At 32.2% G+C, this 26,459-nt stretch overlaps 1 protein-coding gene across 2 annotated transcripts in view; it reads left to right on the forward strand.

The window, feature by feature from the left end:
• Positions 1 to 13,025: 13,025 nt before the first annotated feature.
• The window catches only part of LOC114328000 (zinc finger protein 91), a 448,200-nt gene continuing 434,766 nt past the window's right edge, over positions 13,026 to 26,459 (forward strand). Inside the window, exon 1 of one of the 2 annotated variants that reach the window (XM_050656367.1) lies at positions 13,026 to 13,113. The gene's annotated coding sequence lies outside the window, so the exon portion shown is untranslated. The remainder of the gene's footprint in view (positions 13,114 to 26,459) is intronic. The other variant, XM_050656368.1, reaches the window with a different exon arrangement.

Below are 26,459 nucleotides of genomic sequence, written 5' to 3' on the forward strand. Positions count from 1 at the left end.
ATGATATTTTCTGTAGATAGAGGATATAAACATAGCACTCACATTTAAAGTTTAATGAGCTTCTATTTATTGAACATTTTACATTTAGAAAACAATATTTTATTTAAATAATAAAATTCTGTTTCTGCTAGATAGGCAATTGTTATTACATAAAAGAATTAGTGGGAGTATAATTACAAGGATGTATATAAGTGTTTTTAAATATTTTATTAACGGATTTTAAAAACGGTTATTTTGTGGGATTCCCAAATTATTTTCATAGCGTATTTAATTTTGTATACAAATACATAGTCTTTTATTTGTTCAAAACGAAAGATTTTAAACGAATAATCATTTTTTGTTGTTATCAGACTATGAACATTACAAAACCTCGATATAACGGACTAATTGGGGGGACGGGATGTCCGTTAAAGCCGAAAATCCGTTGTATAAAAGTAGGTTTGAAATCAATCAAACTTTTTTTTGAATTTATGTAGCTATTGTATTTAGATACAGTGTGTAAGTTAAAAAAGGAATAAAGTTTTGTTCGCTACTTTTTTACTTTTCTACTTCATTTAAAAACTTTCTGCAATATACTCATTTTGGTTGACAAAATTATTCACTGTTTCCTGAGTTGAATAAGCGATGTATTTTTTGGCAAAACACATCTAAGTACAATTAAAGTTGCCATCTTCTGAATTTAGAATAGGTAGGTACTTTAATACTTTCAGGAGGATTAGCAGGAACTTTGTCTAAAATCAATAAGCATTTCACCTCTTCAGGCGGTATTACCAGTTTCTTCTCTTGAAATTTTTTCACTGCAGATACAAATCCTTTAAAAACCAATTTTTGAAAATATCTCTGGTGAACCATGCCCTATTAATGAAACGAGCAGATGATACCTTTGATGATATATCTTTGACAACACTAGGTTTACGAGATTTATCAACAATTATTATAGTAGTCAATCCATGCGATCCATCGGCGTTAGCACAAAGCAGTGCCGAGATCATGTCCTTGTTGTTTTCCCTCTAGATTTCGATTTTTCATATTTTTTTGCATTCAATTTTTTTTACATTTGAACTGATTTTTTGTCCGTTATATCCAAAGTCCGTTAAATAGCGGTCCGTTCTATCCAGGTTTTACTGTACTGTCTTTGTATGTTTCTGTGTAATACTCCTGATTATTATTACCAATAATGATCTGCTTAGTTTTAGTTCATTGTTTTGTTGTACAGTTTACGATTTGTTAGTATATCACTTCAGGTGTTTAGAAACTAGTGAGCATTTCCGTCTCTCATTTAATTTTTTTCCGATTTATCTATCTTAAATTCTTGCTAGGTGTGACTATAAACTGATATTTCTGTTAGGCGTTAGCACTATAAACTACAGAATAAAACATCCTCCGAATGTTTGCCACATTATCGATTCACGAAATCTTATTCAGTTTGCTTTAATGTAGCGTACTATGTTTTCATCTCCGTATACTGTCTGGAGTTCATCATTGTGTCTTCTTCTCCATTCTCCATTCTCCTGTTCTGTTGTCTAGTCTCTGCAAGGCCCATAGATAGTCCGCAGTATCTTTCTTTCAAGTACCAGTAATTTTGACGTTTCCCACTGGTTCAGAGTTCATCTCCACGCAGCAGATATTACCTGTAATAGGAATTGCATCCCCAATTATCAGAAGAAAAGTACTTTTTGTGAATGGATGAAAGAGGCAAAAGAGTAACCATGTCAACTCATATTTGGTCAGAAAAAGCATTCATCAAAATTAATATCACGTAGAAGTTTCATGAATTCAACGGCTCCAATTGAAACCACTACTTCAGCTTTGGATGGAAACTTTGCCTGCTGATTCCGCAGATCAAAAAGAAGGATTGCAAACTAAAAAAAAAATGGGTTCAGAAGTGGACAGAGTCGACTGGTTTGCATAATCTTTAAATGTTTAAAGATTATGCAAACACTGGTACTTATTGGTTTGCACGGTCTTAAATCAATAATGCACTTGATTGACCTAATGACAAGGCCATTATATCGGTGGAATATTGTCAGTACAAGATTTGAAGAATTGATGCAGATATGGAATGTACATAACTAAAATTGCTTGAAATAACGTTCTATAGAAATAGTTTCTTTATCAATGAGACGGAAAATAACAAATCCAAATACTTAATAGCATCTTCGGTAACATACATTCGCTTAAAACTAAATTCACATTTCCGAACAAAAATTTTGAAAGAAAAATAGAATGAACCTGGACTGGAGAACCTGGCGGACATCAACCGCATACGTACCAGGTGTTGCTCCTGTAAAACAGAACCTCATTAAATGGGGCATCAAGACTGATAACGACGCACTTTGTGAATGTGGGGAAATACAGAACGTGGAGCACCTGAGAGTATGCAGACTTTGCCCATAACAGTGCACCCTCGATGATTTATGGCCCGTAAAACTGTAGTCGGTTCCAGGGCCCTGATTCTAAATCAAATTTCGACCAAAAACAAGTCGCTTTCAATATGGCGACTGTCGAAATTATTTGACACGGAGATGAATCATGGTACAATAAAATGAAACTTTATTGTACCATGGAGATGAATGAATGGCCAAAAGCGAGGTTAGGTTTAGTTTAGATGTGTTTTGTTTATTTCTTGCAAGGAAAACTAAATCAAAAGGTATTATAATATAGCTGGGTTTAATTGAAATTTGCTTGTTTTGAGGAATTAGATAGAATAGTAAATTAGAAATATAATAATTGAGAATGTCCACAACATGAATCATCAACTCAATGAAAGATGTGAGGTAATAATCTGGGAAAATTAGTAAAAAACAAGGAAAATTAATTACCAGCTATTTTATTGCTGGACATGCTGAAATCAAATCTTAAGATTTCCTATATTAGTAATATAGCTGTGCAAAGTCCACAGAAAGTGTGCTATTTTGTTTATAAACAAATTAGCACTCCGAAATCTTTTTTTTTATTATTGCTCTATAACTCCGAAAATTTTAACTTTAAACCAAAACACTCACATAAAAATTGACAGTAATTTAATTCTGCACATTGATAATTTATTCCAATTTCCTTCGACGGAAATTTTCTTCGGAAAATTCGGGTTTTCCAAACAAAATCTTTAATTTTCAACTAAAATTTGAGGGAAGTAATTATTTATCAATAATTAAATAATTTGGTGACAGTGACATAAATCTTTTTTGTTATGAGTGTCTTGAAGATATGAAAATTTGTATGTACAAAGAGGACCGGAATTAAAAGGTATCTAATGGTTCAAAGATTAAAATCCTGTTGTTTATAACTCTGTCGCAAATGCCGGTCAAATTTGACCGGTTATACCTGGAATCACTCCTCGCAATTCAATTTGTTTTTCTTCGAAAAGGACACAGAAGCCGTGCTCTTTTCAACAGCGTTAACTTAATTTAATTTAATCTAATATTTTCTGAGGGGTTCTATTTGTTTATAAGCCAAAAAATTGTTTCTTTATAACATTCCTGAGACCGCTCAAATGGTCCAATTTCAATCCTGTAAGGTACGTTGAATAGGTATAGTGCTTTTTTATATGAAAATCATAGTTATTCTGGTGTATCATAATCTTTCTGGTTATTATTTCGACTGAAATTTTTTAATTAACATTTTAATTATTGCTGAACTATTGGTTAGATTGTCGCCGGTCTCCTGATATACAGAGAGGGGCTAAATTGTGGAATAAATTCATTTTCTCTAAAATGGACGATTTTAGAGAAAAATCCCGAAACAGGTCGATTTAATTTAATCTAATATTTTCTGAGGGGTTCTATTTGTTTATAAGCCAAAAAATTGTTTCTTTATAACATTCCTGAGACCGCTCAAATGGTCCAATTTCAATCCTGTAAGGTACGTTGAATAGGTATAGTGCTTTTTTATATGAAAATCATAGTTATTCTGGTGTATCATAATCTTTCTGGTTATTATTTCGACCGAAATTTTTTAATTAACATTTTAATTATTGCTAAACTATTGGTTAGATTGTCGCCGGTCTCCTGATATACAGAGAGGGGCTAAATTATGGAATAAATTCATTTTCTCTAAAATGGACGATTTTAGAGAAAAATCCCGAAACAGGTCGATTTTTATTTTTAAATTAAATTTCTTGGCATATATTTCAAACTAGTGACGTCATCCATCCGAGCGTGATGACGTAATTATTTTTTTAAATAGGAATATGGGTTCGTGTTGTAGCTCATTTACAAAGGCGTTCAATGCTCTATTCAGTATTATAAACATTAATATCATTATTTATACAGGGAGGCCAAAAAAAAATTTGAATTAAATTAATTGACGCAAGAAGAAGAATGCATGTAATTTATTTAACTCAAAATACATTCTATTGCTGTCAGAAAATAGAAAAAAATGTTTATTTTGCAAATAAACATTGCTTTTAGCTTAAATTAAAAGTTCAAACTGCCAATAGGTAGGAGGGAGGCTGTTTGTGATTTAATTTAAGCGAAAAGAAATGTTTATTTGTGAAATAAACCTTTTTTTCTATTTTCTGACAGCAGTACAATGTATTTTGAGTTAAATAAATTACATACATTCTTCTTGTTGCGCCAATTAATTTAATTCAAAATTTTTTTTGGCAACCCTGTATAAATACCTAATGATATTAATGTTTATATTACTGAATAGAGAATTAAACGCCCTTTCAAATGACCTACCACACGACCCCTATTCCCATTAACAAAATGATCGATTACGTCATCACGCTCAGATGGATGACGTCACTAGTATGAAATATATGCCAAAAAATTGTAATTTAAAAATAAAAATCGACCTCTTTCGGGATTTTGCTCCAAAATCGTCCGTTTTAAAGAAATGAATTTATTCCATAATTTAGCCCCTCTGTATAATCTACTATAATAAATCTTTCATGTCTTCAATTATTTAATTATTGATAAATAATTAGGTACTTCCCTAAAATTTTAATTGAAAATGGCAGATTTTTTGGGAAAACTCGGATTTTCTGAGTAAAATTTTTGTTGAAGGAAATCGGAAAAAAAATAACTTTGTGCAGAACTAAATTACGGTGAATTTTTATTTGAGTGTTTTTGGCTCAAAGGAAAAATTATAGGAGTTACAGACCACTAATTGAAAAAAAAAAAGAAGATTTAGGAGTGCTAATTTGTTTATAAATAAAATAACACACTTTCTGCGGACTTGTCATACCCCATATTACTAATATATGCAATCTTAAGATTCGATTTTAGCAATAAAATAGCTGGTAAATAATTTTTCCCAAAAATGGTATTTTTTCGATAATTTTCCCAGACTATCAACAAAATCCAAGAAACCGAAGCGCCAACCCAAATTCTGAGCAGTCTCAACATGATAAGGTTAATATCCCCAAGAATCGCTATACTCTCCGGCTGTCATGGCGGTGTCGAAATAAAATTGCGACTGTCGAAATGAATTAGAATCAGGCCCCAGGTTCGAAAAAGTAAGTAAGTAAAACTGAAATATTGTAGAAATCAAAGTGGGTGTGTATAGTCTGGGTTGATTATCGGAGAATAGGCCATTTTTGGGAAAAGTTATTTACCAGCAATTTTATTGCTGGAATCGAATTATAAAATCCTATATATTAATAATATAGGTATGCAAAGTCCTCAGATAGTGTGCTACTTTTTTTATAAACAAAATGGCGCCCGAAATCGTGTTTTTTTCAATTATTGCTCTATAACTCCGAAGATTTTAACTTTACAACAAAAACACCCCAACAAAAATTCACCGTGATTAAATTCTGCATAGAGACGTGTTTTTCCCGATCTGCTCCGACGAAAATTTTCCTCGGAAAATGCGGGTTTTCCCAACAAAATCTTTAATTTTCAAAGAAAGTTTTAGATAAGTAATTATCTACCAATAATTAAATAATTTGGTGACTTAAAAGCCTTCTTGGTTTAGATTATAGTTCCAGAAGCTGGTGAAAATTAAACTAATATTTTAGCAACAATTCAATTGTTAATTAATAATTTACGGTCGCAATAATAACCAAAATAATTATGATACACTGATCAAACTTTGAAATCTTATAAAGATGAGATGCCTATTTAACATTTTGTCGACAAAATATAAATTTTTCATTTTTTTGCATAATCTTAAAATGTTTAAAAAAAATAGTTATAAACAAATTAACGTTTCTCAGAAAGCTTTTATTGTATTATAATTTAAAAAAATAGCTAAAATGCGTATTTCAAATATCTTGAAAATTATTGCTTTAAAACTTTTTTGCAACCATTTGCAAAAAAGTTATGAAACAGCAAAGTAAACATACGATTACTACGGTGTTTATAATTTTTTTAAATTCTTTCAAAGCGTAGAAGTGAGTTTAAAGTATTATTTACAAAAAAATATCGATTATCAGTTTAATGGTTATATTTTAATTAAATATTATAAATATATTTTTTTGTAATTTACACGCGTGAAAGTAGACTAATACAGTACTGTAGCTAAAATTTTCACTCGGAGCGACGACAGGCCGCGCAACGTACACTTTTAATAAATAATTAATGTATGCTGCGTGTCAGTCGCTTCGAGTGAACATTTTAGCTCCGACTCTGTATCAGGCCTACTTTTGCGATAAAAATTACAAAAAAAGTATTTTTAATCTTTGATTAAAATATAACCATTGCACTAATTTTTGACATTCTTTGTGAGTAATTAGTTTGTACCATAGACTCACATTTAAGCTTTGAAACAATTAAAACAAATTATAAACAACGGAGAAATCGTATATTTACTTTGCTGTTTCACAGCTTTTTTGCAAATGGTTGTAAAATTTTTTTAAAGCATTCATTTTCAAGTCCTATGAAATACGCATTTTAAGTATTTTTTAAAATTAGAATATAATAAACAATTTCTGAGAAATGTTTATTTTTTTATAACAATTTTTTTTAAACATTTAAAGATTATGCAAAAAAATGAAAAAATTTATATTTTGTCGACAAAATATTAAGTAGGCATCACACCTTTTTAATCTTTCTAAGTTTGATCAATGTCTCATGATTATTTTGGTTATTATTGCGACTGTAAATTGTTAATTAACAACTGAATTGTTGCTAAAATATTCGTTTCATTTTCACCGGCTTCTGAATTTATAATATATACCAAGAAAGCTTTTATTTCACCAAGCTATATAATTATTGATAAATAATTACTGGCCCAAAAAATTTATTTGAAAATTCGAGGTTTTGTTGGGAAAACCCACATTTTCCGAGGAAAATTTTCGTCGGAGCAAATCGGGAAAAACTTGCCACCAAGTAGAATTAAATTGGGGTGAATTTTTATTTGAGTGTTTTTGGTGTAAAGCTAAAATCTTCGGAGTTATAGAGCAATAATTGAAAAAAATACGGTTTGTCGGCGCCATTTTGTTTATAAAAAAAGTAGCACACTATCTGCGGACTTTGCATACCTATATTAATAATATACATATAGGATCTTTTAATTTGATTCCAGCAAAAAAATTGCTGGTAAATAACCTTTCTTTGTACTTTACTAATTAGACCAGCGTATTATAACTATTTTTTTTTTCAAAATTTAAAGATTATTCAAAAAAAAGAAAAATTTATATTTTTCCGATAAAATATTAAATAAGCATCTCATCTTTATAATCTTTATAAGTTTGATCAATGCATCATTATTATTTTGGTTATTATTGCGATCGTAAATTGTTAATTAACAATTGAATTGTTGCTAAAATATTCGTTTAATTTTCACCGGCTTCTGGAATTACAATCTATACCAAGAAAGCTTTGATGTCACTAAGTTATTTAATTATTGATTAATAATTACTTACCTAAAACTTTATTTGAAAATTAGAGTTTTTGTTAGGAAAACCCGCATTTTTCGAGGAAAATTTTCGTCGAAGCAAATCATGAAAAACAGGCCTCTATGCAAAATTTAATTGCGGTGAATTTTTATTTGGGTGTTTTTGTTGTAAAGTTAAAATCTTCGGAGTTATAGAGCAATAATTGGAAAAAATACGATTTGTCGGCGCCATTTTGTTTATAAAAAAGTAGCAAACTATCTGCGGACTTTGCATACCTATATTATTAATATATAGGATCTTATAATTCGATTCCAGCGATAAAATTGCTGGTAAATAACTTTTCCATGAATTTTGCTAATTAGTCCAGAGTAGTATATTCAGGCACCTACTAATAACCAAGATCAAGTAAGTACATAAAGTTTAAAAATAACTGAATAACATCATCAGTCTCCTTACTTCATAGCCACACCTCGTAACAGCGATGAATAATATCCCATTGAATATTATTAACTTATTTCTCGTTTTAGTAGTTGATAATGCAGCTAAGGTCTCTTATCAAATTCTGTTATGATCTTACATAAAAAGATAAACATTCATTCGTTGCATCCAGAAGAACCACATGCATTATATACGAACATATTGCAATCGTAAAGATATCTTTATATGACGCAATCCACGAAATCGGGTCAACTGACAAATTAAGAAAATTGATACAGGGAAGAATTTTTTACGAAAATAGTTTTGAGAATAATATTTATTTTTATTATTTTGGTCGTTACGCATCTAAATTTTATTTTTAACAATAAAAATAATTAAAATATTAATTAAGTGTGGGTTGATGGTTTGAAAATTTTGAAATTTTCGATTTTTTTATTATTTTAAATTTAAATGAAAGGACATAACTTCAAAAATAATCTCTGAAAATTCAGCGCCATTGAACGTAGTGAGAAACGTTCAACTGCTGTTCCCCTTCTCTTTTGTAAATTACTCCGCGATTCAAAAACATGTTTCGGTGTGCATCACTTTACGATTTGAGAGACAAAAAAGAAATTGAAAATAAAAGTTGTCAAAACTTTAAATGCGTTTTTCTCAAAACTGCATTTTTCAAAGGTGATGGACATTGTAGATAACTCAAAAGCTACTTGACCGATCCACTTGAAATTTTGCATAGTTTTTCTTTAGACATTTGAGACATTGAGCGAAAAATCGTTAAAACTAAAAAAAACTCACCAGCGTTACCTCGAGAAACTCATAAGCTAATAAAATCTTTTTATGTCTATTTCACTTGATCCAATGACGAATTCTGATGTCCACCGCAAAATCCATTTTTTGGCATATTTTTCAATATTTTGGCTTCAATTTTTTTAAAATTCTTTGAATTGTACTTGAATTGATTTCAAATCATACCCCCCCTAACACACCAAAGATAACAAAATTTTACATAAAAGTGTGCCAATACGTATCCGAAAGGATTGTAACAGCAAAGCATAATGGGGAAGGAAGACCTGAACATCATTGGAGTATAATACAGCCCAGAAAATAACAAGGCTCAAACAACAGGAGAACATTTTAGATTTTATGACGAATCAGAACAAGTAGTAGATTGAGTTGACAAGGAAGATGACAATACTGAGGGATTTTAACGCTCGAACAGGCAACCAAGTAATACTCGGAATTAAGCAAAATATAACGAGAATATTAAAAACAAAAATGGAAAATTTCTGCACAAATATCGAACTTGGAATAAACAGCACATTTTTTGGCCACAAAGACCAACACATCTACATTTAATAACACCTGTGGATAAAGATCTATGATAGATTATGTTATAACCAGCAGAGATATACATACATCCATAAAAAATAGTCGATGTAAGAGGACTCAGACTCAACTCATCAGATATAGATAGTATTATGTAAAATATTGACTCATTATGAAGTACTTCGCACCCAAGAGAGCGGCACCAACACAAACAAAAATCAGAGTCGAGGGACTAGCTACGGAACTCACGGAATTCTTATATAGAAAAAGAATACCAGAGAAGATCGCTAAGGATGAGATATTAAAAAAGGATAACTTCGAGGAAAGCTGAGAAACACTCAAAAATAACATAATTAACGCAGAAATAGAATCACTTGGAGAAAGGAAAGTAATGAACACTAATATAAAAAAAGAAAACCCCATGGTCTAGAGAGGAAGCGAAGACAAAAGGTGAAGAAAAGAAGAAAGCCATTAAACACTTCAGACACAAAAACACATTAGGCATACAACCAATATAAACGAATCAGAAATAAAACGAATACTTTCCAACTTTCTTTTCAAAACAGATTGAACACGACTTCTACAGAACACAAAAATAAAAAATATGGATAATGATCAAAGGACAAAGAAAAGAGATGAACGAACAACGAACTAATAAAAACGAAACAAATTCAGAAGGAAACATGGGTAGACTAATTTCGATCCTTATTTGCTAAAGCTGAGGAAAATCAGCTGAACCACATACACCAACATCAGAAGTGACCACAAACGAAAAAATAAACACTGAGGAGGGACAGGTAAAGGAGGCATGACAGAAAATGAAAAATATCCATCCATATCCAAATATTCATATTTTGCTCCCTCCAGACGAAAAACATAAACATTTTGAACATGAACGTCCAAATGAGCCGATACAGGACCCCCAGGATTATTATCTTTTTTATTTTCAATTTTTTAATCCTCGATACAGTCGTAAATGTACTTAAAGAAAGATGGAAATAGTTAAGCAATCATAACCAACGTTTTCAATTAATGCATTCTTATCATAAACTCAAAAATTAAAAAAATATATACTAAATTCTTGTGAAGATCTTAGGAAATGGAAAGTCCAAAGATATTGACGGTGCTCAGTTATTTCATGAATTAAATGTCTTGAAAATGCAATTATCTCAAGAACATTGCGATAAGTCTTCAGAAGTCTTAAACTATATCAATGGAAATAAATTATGTGTCGTATATCCCAATGAGTTTGCTGCATTAAATATTATTTCTACATATATATTCCTACAGCTCTACTGTCCCACAGCTTCCTGTGTCTGTGGGACAGTAGATAACACCACACGAACAGAATTACGTGAAACGCGCCTAGAAAGCAAGACCTAACCTCAAATCTGGTTCACACAACGTTTTCTCAAAAGCTCTGGTAGATGCTCAGAAAATTCTATTTCCGTCTCTCCATATAAAACTTGGCCTTATGAAAAATTTTGTATATTTTGTTAAATTCACGAAGACAATAGAGCTTTTGCATTTCTGAGAGAAAAAATCCTACGTATATGTGAAGCCAAGCTAGAGACTGGCGTTTTTGAAGTTCCCCATATTAGGGAGCTCATGCAAGACTCTAAATTTGATGAAAATATGCAGACAAAATAGAGAAATACTTGACTTTTATTGAAGGCTATTATTAAAAACTTTCTGGACAACTATAGCAGCCAAGACCATGAGTCTATTGTAGAGGAATTCCTTCTGAACTTCAATGCTCTTGAAGCAAAACAGAGCGCTCTTGAAAAATTGCGATATCTCGGGTTCTACGAAACATAAAGCCTTTTTTTATTTGGAGTAGTTCGTCCAAATAATAAGTTCTAACATATTTCCACCTCTACAAAACCACCACCCACCTCTAAAAATGTAGTGGCTTATCATTTTTTCTATTTCTTCATTTTTTGCAGAAATATAAATCGTAAGAAGTATGGATGCCTCATTAGATTTTTGGGAAAAATCACTCACCCAAATACAAAATATAATGCAAGGAAAAATACAAGAAAAACGGAATACAGGCCGTAGAGGAATGTCATGGTTGCGGAATTTGAGAGAGTGGTTTGGCTGCACCACTAATCAGCTCTTCAGGTCAGCTTTAAACAAGGTCAGGATAGCCTTGATGATTTCCAATTTCCGATAGGAGTGGCACAAGAAGAAGAAGACAGTTTAGAATCGTTGGTGGGGTGCAGGATAACAACACTCGTGGTGAAACAATATTGTGACACGTCTTCCAGACCATCCAGGTCTCGATTGCACGTGGCTGACGATGATGGCTGGTCTGGTATCTCCCACCCGAAAGGCTACGGTGAGGTTTCCTTTCTCTGTCTTGCGTTAGATAAGCGGTTATATCTTTTTGCAAATCGAAGAATAAGCTACTTCGACGACAGGGAAAGAATGTTTTGTAAATTTGGTAAATAATATTTAACGCAGCAAACTCATTGGGATAAACGACACATAATTTATTTCCATTGATATAGTTTAAGACTTCTGAAGACTTATCGCAATGTTCTTGGGATAATTGCATTTTCAAGACATTTAATTCATGAAATAACTGAGCACCGTCAATATCTTTGGACTTTCCATTTCCTAAGATCTTCACAAGAATTTAGTATATATATTTAATTAGATCAATCAGACGAACAGCATTACGTGAAACGTGCCTGGAAAGTGAGACCTAACCTTGAATCTTGTTCCCACAACGTTCTCTCAAAAGCTCTGGTAGATGCTAAAAAAATTCTACTTCCGTCTCTCCATATAAAACTTGGCCTTATGAAAAATTTTGTTAATTTTGTTAATTTACAAAAAAAATCGAGCTTTTGAATTTCTGAGAGAAAAATTCCTATGTAGATTCGTAGATATATGTGAAGCCAAGCTAAAGACGGGCATTTTTGAAGTTACTCAGAGCTCATGCAAGACTTTAAATTCTAAATCTATTATTAAAAACTCTTTGTTCAACTATAGCAGGCAAGAACATGAGTCTACTGTAGAGGAATTCATTCTGAACTTAAATACTCTTGGAGTAAAACAGTGGAAGCAAGGATAGGCACTTGATGTAGGCACCCTGTAGATCTAATACATACCATGAACACTACCTGCACTTAATACAAATTTTATTGCTGTGTGGAATAACAGCCTATGTTCCTTATTTCAATAATACCTATACTTTTTTTAATGTAAGATAGCAAAAAGATTTGACCTAGTTGAAGAAAAATATGCATATAAAATCACCTATAAAACTCTTAACCTGACAAAAACAGTTTTGAAACGCAGGCCAGTGTTAAATATCAATTTTCGAAAACAATCCCTATCGGTGAAGTAGCTTATTCTTCGATTTGCAAAAAGATATAACCGCTTATCTAACGCAAGACAGAGGAAGGAAACCTCACCGTAGCCTTTCGGGTGGGAGATACCAGACCAGCCATCGTCAGCCACGTTCAATCGAGACCTGGATGGTCTGGAAGACGTGTCACAATATTGTTTCACCGCGAGTGTTGTTATACTGCACCCACCAACGTTTTTCGCAGCAATCGGTGAGTGATTTTTTTCTAAAACCTAATGATACATGATAATTCTTACGATTTATAGTTCTTTGGTTATTGGGGCATATACGGCATATTATACAATAGATTGACGTATGTCCTACGTAAATTATCGTCTTTTTTGGTACGTCTTTGTCGCTACTCGCTGCAGCTACTTCTTGAACGTAGCCTTGTGATAACGTTATCAGTTGGAGTGCGCGGCAAGTGGGGGGTATTGGGGGGCGTTTAACGTAGCATTTAAAAGTAGAACAGAAGCAGAAAATACTTGCATCCGATTCTTCAATCTATAAATAATTTACCTGTTGCAACTATATCCATATCTACATAAATATTATGAAATGGTTTGTTTATCAATAAAAAAATATTCAACGTTTTTAAGAAAGCTATTTCTATAAAAAGAAGTTTGTTTATATTAAATTTCATTGTTATTTTATTTAACATTTGGACCAATCTCTAAGTGGTATCACAAAATGATGATCAATATCGATATATGTCTTGCTTTCTTAAGTTATTTTTCCAACATTCTACTTGTACATTCAGTTGTTTACATTTCTCCTTTATTCTCCTATTCTATCTATTCAACTATGTTTTAAGTCTTAAGCAAAAACAGTGTTATCTTCAAGTTTCATACATTTATGTTCAACATTGACTTTTCACGACAGCACAGAGCACAGCAATTGTAATTATGATGTCCTTCACTGTTCTGAGAAATCTAATTTTCCCAGTTGTATTTTAGAGTTAAATACACCGGTTTTTTTAAGCTAGTGTTGCTTTCCTGCCTCTAGTTTTGGATGTTCGCTTAGTTTAATTGGTTTTCTTTCATAGCTTCACAGCTTCTCTCTTTTCTTTCATTCCTTTGGTATCCACTGTAATGTCTGTAGGTAATACATTTTTTGGTCATCTACCTTCTGTCGTTCTGCGTTCTGCTTACATGACCACCTTTTTCTCCTTTAGGTGCCGTTTCTACTGGATGTTGGCGATGACATCTTAAATTCATCTCTATGGTTTTTTTTATTAAGGTCTATTCCTGTTCAATCCTTGATCTTACGCAGTCAGGTTATTAGTCGTCTGCCAGGACCACGCTTTCCATCTATTTTTCCCTCCATTATTAGTTGAAAGAGAATAATTGAGCGCAAAATACTAAGGAAGATATTTGGACCAACCTAATGCAGCGATGGTTCGTGGAGAATTAAAATGAACTACGAGCTGGATGAGCTAATGCAGAGCGAAGATATTGTTAGATTTGTAAAGTCACAAAGACTAAACTGGCTTGATCACTTAGAGAGAATGCCAGAAAATCGAGCTGTAAAAGTAATTCAGAAATGGAAGTCCCCAGGAAATAAAACAAGAGGAAGGCCACGTAAAAGATGGATAGATGACGTAGAAAGGGATATTAAAACCATGAACATCAAGCAGTGGCGAAGGAAAGTACTCGACAGGGCAGAATGGAAGAACATTGTTAAGCAGGCCAAGACTCACAATGGGCTGTAGCACCTTTAGAAGAAGAAGAAGATTAGTTGAAGAAAGTTATATCTCTCATCTCTCGAGTTTGAATATATGTCCAAGATAAGATGTTTTCTCTACAAGCTCACGATCTCTATTCATATGTCTTAAAACTTTTTCATTTCTAACATGGTCAGTCCATGGAATTTTTGGATGCAGCGGAATACCTATCCAGATCTCAAAGTTTTCCAGACGTCATAACGGGCTAATTGTCAGCGTCCAGGCTTCCATGCCATTTGGTGGAATACTGTGTATATGTTACGGTAAGAGTAGATAATTGGTAATTGTATACAATTACCGGTAATTGTAAACAATTACCAGGGCCGACGGTAAATATAGGAAATTATTTTCAATTATCTACTTTTACCGGTAATTGTATACAATTACCAAGGACCAGCGGTAAAAGTAAGTAAAATGATTAAATAAAAACAAACAATAAATTCCAACAGCTATTGAAGAAGTAATAGACTTGGCGTAATAGACTTGGGAAGGTCGAGGCTCTTCTATAGGACTGTAGCACCATTCATGATGATGATTGAAGACTGAAGAAGTGTGATTTTTATTGAACTGAATTAAAAACAAGAGACATTTTGTTTAACCTGAATTGAGCTGTTTTACCTGAATTAATACTACTACTTTACTTATACTTACTATTTGTTGTGACATGGCAAACTCTCATGGAACTTGGAATTACACAACTTTCCATTTTTTACATTTTTGCACTTATCTGTATTACATTTACTTTTGTAAGCACATCGCCGATAGCCTTGCCCACCTGACGAAGACGTTTTTCTAGCATACCTATTCGCGTAATGAAATGTTTAGTTTTGGAACCATGTCTAGAGAAATGAATGATTCTTTTCAGATGGTAAATTTATTTCTGCTATACAACTGTGGAAGTCGCCCTTCTTTAGTACCAAATTTGTATAATTCATTTTCAATATTCATAAAAACAGCAAAAAATTTCTAAAATCACTTCGTGCCCTGTTAACCTCAGGCATTCTTAATCTTACCGTATCACCGACAGGAGGAAATTTCAAGTTTGACATTTTAAGCATTTTCTTCGCTTGCTTTTCAAGACCTTCTTTTGCACATGTTCGCGTAATTGCAACAGAATCTCGCCTATCTGAAATTTGATTAAAAAAATAGTTCTTCTAGAATCGCAACTGATGGTTGCTCAGGTTTTCCTGGTTCTTGTTCTATTAGAAGCTCATTTGGTTCGTCCACTTCCGCTACTTTACGTTCTTCAGAATCAGGACCTGATTGGGTTTCTTCTACTTGTCCTTCTCCTTCCAAATCTTCTTCAGTCGAAATATTTTCTAGAGCATCTTCTGGCAGTGATGAAGTTTTGAAACCAATTTTGGCAGGAACCTCAAACATAGCTTCACACGGAGCTGCACTGATAACAGAAGGATAAGCTGGGTTCTTGGCGAATTGTACAGATCGAAGACCTTCTGACAACTTGTTTGTTTGGTTGCTATTCAACCAGGAACTTGGTATATTTTCAATGTCTTTATTCGCACGTTCAACAGATTCTTGTGACTGACTGTGTATTGGCCTACCGTGCACTATTTTCAAATCTTTCCACATGGAGCACAGTTCTTCCAAAATTATGTTGGAGAATTCTCGTCCATTGTCGCTTTGAAGAATGCTAGGAGCTCCAAAGGCACAAAATATGTCAACAAAAACTAATGTAACTTCTTCTGGACGTTTAGATTCAACGGTCTTAATTGTACAAATTTTGTTAAGTGATCTTGGTAGACAAAAATGCACTTGAATTAATTATCTGCTTGGGATTGATTATCTATAAAATCTATTTGACATCTACTATTCATTTCTCTTTGACTGTATATGAATTTCTTACTTTTACCAAGATCCCTGGGAAATGTATACAATTACCGGTAAAAGTAGGAAATAAAGGGTTTTTAAATAATATTTCCTACATTTACAGCCGAATCTGGTAATTGTATACAATTACTGGTAATTGTGTACAATTACCAGATTATCTAATTTTACCGTAACATATGTATATACTATTTTATCATACGATATCGTAGAGTTAGATCAACATCTCGGTTGGTGAAAAATTGTTAAATTTTCAGGAATGCGTTTCTGTCCTGTTCTCTTTTACATTTAACTTCTTGTTCTGAGACAACATCCTAGATATTTAAACTTTTCAAAGTGTTCAATTAGTTTGTCATTTACTAATATGCTTGTTACTATTGTTTCTCGTGACCACTGTTTTTCTTATCTTAGCATTAATTTTAAAACCATATTTTTCACCCTCACTCGCTACCTTATTCGACAAATTTTGTAGCTCTTATTAGGGTCCGGCAAGTAATACCGTATCTTCGGCATATCTGATGGTATGTATTAACAATTCTTCCGTTGTCTTTAATACCTTTTTGTGATATTAACCTTCCGTGAATTACATTCGGTCTGTGAGACGGACCACTTAGAGTTTTTACGATTATATCCAAATTGTTTGTTATGTATCTTCGCCGCCATCAGTAGCTGTCTGATTCAGGTGCCTATTTTTAGTGTTGAAGTTTGAGTCTTTAGTTTGAGTCTAAAGTGATTATGCAATTATCGACAAATTTTGTCTCAGAGACCGATATTGGACGTGACATGCTCGATGAAAAAATATTTATATTAACGAAACAACGTGCGAACAAGTGCTGATAATTTAGTAACCCAATTGCCAGAAATAAAAGGTGAAGCTAGGTACAAAAAAAACGGCAGTAGAAAAATTGAGCTTGTTTTTCACAAATGAGATGTTGTATAATTGTTTTTATTTTCTTTGGTATTTTGCTAATGTTTAAGAGGCTTAATAAATTAAAAATAGGTATCATATCATTCTTGTTTAATTTCACTCCTTCAAGGAGTAAACACAACCCTGCGTTTGAAAGTGTTTCAATGGAAATGGACACATTTTTTTGTCGGTCTCTGAGACGGATGTTAGCTTTAATGTTCAGAAAACCTATGTTAGTTGCGGAAGGTTAAAATCAGCGGATGTTTATGGTCTAGTCTAGTGTCTCCCATCTCCTTTAACCATCTACAATAAGTTCATGTCTGGTTTTGGTTCTTTCTTTTTTGTTTTGATTCTTTTTAGTTTATTTTTAAATTTAACAACAAGCAAGGTGTGGTTGATGGAAACATCTGCACGGGGTAGGTTTTTGCTAAGGAATAATTATGTAGTCTATGTGATTTCTATAATGCAATTTGCTTTATTGTCTTGTGGCAATTTCCATTTGTAAAATATGCGAGATGTTAGTTTGAATCATGTATTCATAACAATAATGTTCTGTTCTTGATAGAACTGCAGTAGTCTACAACCTCTTTCATTCCGTAGTCCAGTCCATTCTTACCAATGATGTTTTCAACTTTACCTTTTCCCACTTTTGAATTGAGATCTCCCATTATTGTTCAATATCAGTATCTCAGTATCGGTTGTTGGAGCATAGACTTGTATAATATTATATTAATGCTGATTGGGTTTCCTTGCAGTTGTAGAAGTAGAAGTGATAGATCACATTTGAAACGCTTTTTTCTATAGGTTCGCTTATTATGATTCCGATACCATTCCAGTGCTGCTTTTGGTGATTACCTGTGCTAACTTACATGACCAATCCGTGTTAATTGTTTCATTTAAACTTCGTCTAGGATGTCTTTGTTTTGATCCATTTTTCGTTCTATGTGTATGCAATAACGAAAGGGTACCGAACAAATTAAATTTTGGTAAAATTCCATTTCAGTAGTTCCTAATGAGCTGCGTTAGATTTGTAGTAAATTGTAATATGCAACACCTTGGTTTATATGGAGTAATATCCGGGATAATATAGCGGGAGTGACTAATGTCTCCCTTCCCTTTATATCAATGCGCATCGGGAAATTTCTGATCGTATCCCATAAATTAGTTCATAGAGTGTGAGTAGTGACATCAGAAGCACCTGATTCCAACTTGATTCCCCATTAGCTACAATTAGTTTACCACTAAATATAAATCCCAATCTCAGCATAAATAAGGATTTATATAATATTAAATAATTGCTTTTTGTGGCGTTCTCTTTCCGTTCCTAATCGCCACTCCTTTCTATTGTGTCAGTGTTCCTCTCTTAAAGGGCCTAGCCGGGTAAGATGATGAAAACTGCCCCCAACTCGATTCGAATTCCATATAGGTCACCGTTAAGCATATACAGGGTGTCCCGAAAAGATTGGTCATAAATTATACCACAGATTCTGGGATCAAAAATAGGTTGATTGAACCTCACTTACCTATATACAATAGTGCACACAAAAAAGCTACAGCCCTTTGAAGTTACAAAATGAAAATCGATTTTTTTTTCATATATCGAAAACTCTCAGAGATTTTTTATTGAAAATTGACATGTGGCATTTTTACGCCAGCAATATCTTAAAAAAATTAAGTAAAATTTGTGCACCCCATACAAATTTTATGGGGGTTTTGTTCCCTTAAACCCCCCCAAACTTTTGTGTACGTTCCAATTAAATTATTATTGTGGCACTATTAGTTAAACACATTATTTTTAAAACTTTTTTGCCTCTTAGTACTTTTTCGATAAGCCAGTGTTTATCGAGATATTTTGAATATTTGTCGAATCCACCACATATTTGTATATGGTTAAGTACGGTTATAGAGACCTGTTAATAATCTGAAAATTTATTTATAATTTACATTTTTAGGTATATTTTGAAAAATCTCGATAAAAGGTGACTTATGAACAAAAGACTAAGAGACAAAAGTTTTAAAAACACTGTGTTTAACTAATGGTACCACAATAATAGTTTAATTGGAACGTACACAAACATTAGGGGGGTTTAAAGGAACAAAACCCCCATAAAATTTTTACGTAAATATATTGAAAAAGAAGCCGCATCTCAATAAAAACTGGCTTATCGAAAAAATACTAAGAGGCAAAAAAGTTTTAAAAACGTTGTGTTTAACTAATGGTACCACAATAATGAATTAATTGGAACGTACACATAAGTTTGGGGGGGTTTAAGGGAACAAAATCCCCATAAATTTTTTATGGGGTGGACAAATTTCACTATAATTTTGTTTTAAGATGTTCCTGACACAAGAATTATACATGTCCATTTTCAATAAAAAATCTCTAATAGTTTTCGATATATTGAAAAAAATCGATTTTCATTTTGTAACTTCAAAGGGCTGTAACTTTTTTTGTGAGCACATTTGTACTAAGGTAAGTTAGGTTCAATCGAACTATTTTTGACCCCAGAATGTGTGGTATAATTTATGACCATTCTTTTCGGGACACCCTGTATAGTGAAACCCACTTTCTGAAATTTTTAGCCCCCTAGGGTCATGTGACCCATCTAGAGCCTAATTAGGGTTTTTATGTTTTTATTTTTTATCTCAGCCGCATCGAGAACTAGCGAAAAACTTTAAATAAAAAAGTTGCAAGCTTTAAAAAGTTCTGTCCAAAAAATTTTTTTTTAATTTTTGGTGGGAAATTTACTTTTTAGAACGATTTTAAAATTTTAAATGAGTATAAAAAATAACTAAGACAATCGTTTTCACGAAAAAAATATATAACGTGCATTTTTGCATAATGTTTCACCCTGAATTTTTTCAAAATTTTAAAATTGGTGAAACGTACCTTTAAAAATAAAAAACCGCATTTTTCGTTTTTTTTTCGTTTTTTGATACAGTTTTATACATGTATATTTTTCAAAAAAGGTAAGTAACACCGTCACTAGAATAGGTAAAAAACTGAAAAATAATTGGGGTTTGCTTAATAAAAAATTTTTGTAACGCCATCCATTTTCAAGATACAAGGGCGTTGATGAAAACAAAATTTTACACATTTTTTACGATTTTGCCCAAACTACTGGCAACATTGTAATAAAACTTGGCGGATTTTAACTTAGACAAGGAAAAAAGAGAGGACGGATAACACTAATTTAACACACACGTTCCAAAAGTGAAGCCAGTTTTTGGTTTGTTTGTCACCAAAAACATGGCGGTCACGTCAAAAATAACAATGGGTTGCCAGTGGTGGGTGTTCGTTGAAGGTTAAAATTTCATAAAAAATAAAGTAAATCATCATCTAAAATTCGTAATAAAAACATAGTATGTATTGAAACATATGTACGTAATATGAGCAACTTAATAAAACATTTACCGTACACAAATTCTTCATTTTAAATACATTTCATGTTTTTATTTTAAATACTCAATGCATAACAATACCCCAAAGATAACGAGCGATCCACAATTATTGGGATCAAAGCTACCCGTGCAAAAAATTACGTATGTCTTGTTTTAATCTGAATTTATATCACTGGTTTATCAATTAATTTTGATTAACATTATAAAACATAAAAAATCAGTCAAAACCAGAACTTTAATCAAAAATAAAAAAGAATTAACAAAATTATAAGTAACAATAATAAATAAAATCAAACAAGATCTCTACATAACCTTACTTTTCTTGTTAAGTTGACGTACACTGCAAAGTTGACGTAAACTGGAAAGTATACCTGAATTAAGAATAGACATGCACTGTATAGCTATCTCTGTCGTTCAGAGCCACCTATGGTGACAATAATTTTGGATCACACGTTACGTCGATGATCAAAATCTCTGGTGTCGGTTTGGCTTCACTTTTGGTCATAGGATTACTCGTCCTCTCTCTTTCCTTGTCTAAGGATTTTAAGAGGTAGTTATTGTGCATGTTTTGACATACAATTAAGGATTTGATATTCATCATTGGCGCGCATAGGGGTAATGGTCTGAACTTTTCAAAGAAAACAAGATAGTACGCCACTGACATATTTCAAATTAACAATCATTTTTGAATTCCTCGTTCAATTTGCGATAAAAAACTTTCCTCTCATTTTTTCATACGACGCGCCGTTTTGCTGCAAAAAATAAAATATCTTACTTAACGCTTCCAAAGTATTCGAATTAGTTTTTATAATGGATATATGTACGAGTTTATGTACATAGATGTAGAAACTACTAGAAGTTCGAATACTTTGTAAGGTTTAAGATGTTTTATTTTTTGAATAAAAATGACGCGTCGTTTGAAAAAATAGGAAGATAGATTTTTTGTCACAAATTGAACGAGGAATTCAAAAAAGATTGTTAATTTGAAATATTTCAGTGGCGTACTATCTTTTTCTTTAAAAAGTTCAGACCATTACCCCTATGCGCGCCAATGATAAATATAAAATTCTTAATTGTATGTCAAAAATGCACAACAACTACCACTTAAAACTCGCCAAATTTTATTACAATGTTGCCAGTAGTTCCGGCAAAATCGTAAAAAATGTGTAATTTTTTTTTCAACGCCCTGTATCTTGAAAATGGATGGCATTACAAAAAATTTTTATTAAGCAAACCCCAATTATTTTTCAGTTTTTTACCTATTCTAGTGACGTTGTTACCTTTTTTGAAAACTATGTATAAAATTGTATCAAAAAACGAAAAAAAAAACCGAAAAAATGCGGTTTTTTATTTTTAAAGGTGTGTTTCACCAATTTTAAAAATTTGAAAAAATTCAGGGTGGAACACTATGCAAAAATACACGTTATATATTTTTTCCGTGAAAACCAATGTCTTAGTTATTTTTTTATACTCATTTAAAATTTTAAAATCGTTCTAAAATTTAAATTTCCCGTCAAAAATTTAAAAACAAAATTTTTTCGGACAGAATTTTTTAAAGCTTACAACTTTTTTATTTAAAGTTTCTCGCTAGTTCTCGATGCGGCTGAGATAAAAAAAAATAAAAACATAAAAACCTTAATTAGGCTCTAGGTGGGTCACATGACCACTTAAGGAGCTAAAAATTTCAGAAAGTGAGTTTCACTATATATGCTAAACGGTGACCTATATGGAATTAGAATCGAGTTGGGGGTAGTTTTCATCATCTTACCCGGCTAGGCCCTTTCTTTCCGACGTCGCCTTGGAGATGCCCTTTATCAATGTAGTTGCTGGTCTTCCTCGTTTTCGTTTTTCTATGGGGGTCCATTCTATCACTTTTTTGGGGATTTTTATTTCCACCATTCGTCTTACTTGTCCGTACCATACTAGCTGTTGTTTTTCCATGTCATCTATGATTGTTCTTTCTATTTTCATTTGTTGTCTAATGTCGTCGTTTCTTATGTGTTCTAGTCTAGAGTCTAGATCTTATTGCTGATCTTCTCCAAAAATCCATCTCAGTGGCTAGTCTCTTTGTAATTTTTGGTTAATTTCCAGACTTCAGCTCCATAGGTTAATACGGTTTTAATATTGTGTTGTAAATTTGTTTTTTATTTTCTGTTCTTATTTTTTTTGCCACAGTACCGAATTCTCTTCTCCTATCACCTGTTTTCCCTTTACTATCCTTTCTTTAATATTTTCTTTATTTCATCTTCTACTATTAGTTGTTTTTATTCCCAGATAAATAAGGATTTACCTTTTATATATTATTATATTTATAGTAATAAGCAATAAGTAGGTTACCATTTACTATGGAACGCTAGCACATTTGTCTAAGACTGTTCTCCTTGAACCAAATGATACCGAACTGTTTTGAGATAAGAATATGTTTAATCATCGTTCTTTTGTTTACAAGCAATGTTATCGAATTTCAACGGTACCTAAATGATTTAGAAAACCAATAAAATACCTACCTATTGGCATAGAAACAACAATAATAAACAGAAAAAAATATTGTAGGTAAATTAATTATAATTCTGCTGTGAACTTTTATTTCTAACAATGTTATTGTTATTGACCCTAAGTTATATGACTATAAGCATTTTTCTAACCAGAAACAATGAATTCAGGAAACAATTTCGTTATCAGGAATGATCCACGTGGCGGCTTCTATAAGAAAATGTAAAACAAGAAATACAATAACATCCTCTGTCTAATCTTGTGTCTTTGTGAGGATTTTGATAACAATTTTATACATATAGGAAGAAATTAGTTGCAAAATCCCAAAACAAAATTCAATTTTAATATGTAGGTACTCTTCAATTTTAATAACTGCCTTAAAATTAAAACAGATGAAAAATGGAAAAATTCCTGGAGACACCGGAATAACAAAGGAGATGGAGCTGGAGGTCAAACTATTTTGGAGGCGGTAAAAATTTTAATGAACAAGTGTCTCTTTGGGGTGTTATTCCAACCTCTTAGAAAAATGCGCAGGTACTTTTACTTACTTTTACTTCATTTGGCATTTGTGAATTACATTAAAGGCATTCTATTCAATAGAACTCTGGCCCGTATTAGAAGGATTGAATAACGCAAGTATTGATTCGAGATATAGAATACTCCTAAAATACATATATGACAATGCAACTATGCAAATAAATGTATCAGAAGGTCTAACAACAAGCAAAATAAGAACGGAGAGATGAGAGAGAGGGAGACACTATCTTTCCAAAATTATTTACTCTTGGTTCTTGGTTCAAGAAGTTAAATTGAGAACAACGTGGAATTAAAATTGATGGCAGATTTTTAAGTCATCTTTTGCCAATGGCCTCAAAAATATGGGCTTACAAGTAAACGAGGAGGAAATTAAGATGATGGCATCAACACCCAACAATAGAGCCAGAAACATCGGTCATCAATTCACGGTTGATAACTCTACCTTTGAAGTGGTGGACAAATTCACATACTTAGGCTCCCTGATCACCAAGGAGAACGTCATGACGAAAGAAATCAAGCGAAGGATAATCCTAGCAAACAAATGCTATTTTGGACTGAGTAGACATATGAGAAGCAGAAACTTAAGCCAAAAAAACAAAAATATCCACATACAAAACCCTTATACAACTAGAGATGCATCAAGTCAAACTAGTTTGATTTTACTCAACAAACTTGACTTGACTTGAAAATCAAACTTTTTTTATAAAAAAGTTTGACTTGACTTGATTTCGATATGTGTAGGTTTGACTTGAATTCAAACATCTTCAAACAGTTTGAAAAGTTTGAATATTACGCAACGTGTTTATTTTCAATTTTAAATGAGACCGCCTACGCCTTTGTCCAAAATTTTTTCTTGACAAATTTCAATAAACATAGAAATGTATTAGGGAGCGTTCAAGTATTACGTAACGCGATTTTTGAAGATTTTTAACCCCCCCCCCCGTAACGCACTCTTATGGAAGTGTAACTATTGCGTAACGCAATTTTTGAAGATTTTTGACCCCCCACCCCCAAACTGCGTTACGTAATACTTGAACGGTCCGTTAGCTGATATGATATTTAAACCGCAGACAGACAAATAAAACCCAATAAACGCGCTAGTTAGGATAATTAAGAAAGCTTAATGCATATTTCGAGGGGTTCGAGCGAAAACCCGATAAATACCAAAATTATGAAATCCGGTATTTTTATTTCTGCTGTAGTAAAAACACGTCTCCTACCACTAGTAAATGTTATTATTTGATATTAACATTTTTAAGCACAATATCTAATAAAAACCAAACATGGTAAAAACCGTTAACTCATATTTTCAAATAACACCAACCCGACATATACCTTTACTGATAAAAATACTTTGTTGTAAACATATTTATAATATGAGAATCCGGTAGAATCATTTATATTCTTTTTCCTGTGTAAAGTTACTAATTTTATTAGAAACATTTCTAAGTTAAAAACTGATAATTCATTTTATCGGAGACGAAGATTACAAACTTGTTCATTTTGACAAAATATATTCATGCGAAAATCCGATAAAGAATTTTAGAATATGATAGTTTATTAAATTTCAGCACACTTTTTTCCTGCGAAAACCCAGTAAAAGATGGCGTAAATTGACAATTGAATATTACGAAAACAAAAAAGCGGTTAGAATGGGGCTATAATTATAATGAAAAACAAACTCAGAGCTTCCCAACTACCACAGCAAATCAATTGTAGTAAATTTGAATTTAAGTGTACTGAAAAGTTGTCTGACAACTATTGAAACTCTGTAAAAATTACTGGAATCTAGTAGTAGTAGTTTAGTCTAGAAAAATTTTTATTTTGCACAATATAACTGTTAAACTAATTTGGACAAGACTTGTCCCTAAAACTTCCCAAAGAAAGGAACGAACATTTAGTAAGAAATGTTTCTTTCCACTAGCTTACACCATGAATGAATTCCAGTGTGTCAAAAGTTTTTTTAAAAAACGCTGTGAATATTCTCAAATGATATAATAAATGCTATAGCTAACAGTGATTCTACTGTATGATATTCTAAAGAGGACAATAGCGGAAAACGGTAACCAGTTAATAAAAATATCTCAGAAGATATTGGTTTGAATTAAAAAAAAAACCTCATACTCTACGCCCTAAAAGGCTAAAACAAATTTCATCCCAAAAACTAAAAAGCAACCACAGACTTACCAACTCCGGGCAATTTACGAAAGTTGTATAAAAGTGCCTTTCCAATAAGTGAAGCAAAGAAAACCGATTTGATAAACATGTGCCAAGAAAATATTTTCCAGAAGAGGTGCATGCTTGAATAAAAAATTTAAAAACCGGTAATTATATCGTAGATCGAATTCCAGATTCCAGACGTAATGATGTGAGAAGAATCGGAAGAAAACACATTTTACCTTTTAATTTTGTAAAAAGAATGCAGATTTATTTATTTTTGTTGGAATAATATACAATTAACTTTTATTTTATAATTGAAAAAATTCAAATGTTATACTCATTCAACGAGGTAAAACCCGATAAATATCACGTTTTATTTTTTTTTGTAAAGACGTTTTTATAAATTAAACTTATTAAAATTATTCTAACTAAATATTCAATTCTCTACCATTTGGCTATAACAAATATTTGATAAAACTTCCTATGACGA

Source organism: Diabrotica virgifera, chromosome 7, assembly GCF_917563875.1.
Source record: "Diabrotica virgifera virgifera chromosome 7, PGI_DIABVI_V3a".
NCBI classification, from domain to species: domain Eukaryota; kingdom Metazoa; phylum Arthropoda; class Insecta; order Coleoptera; family Chrysomelidae; genus Diabrotica; species Diabrotica virgifera.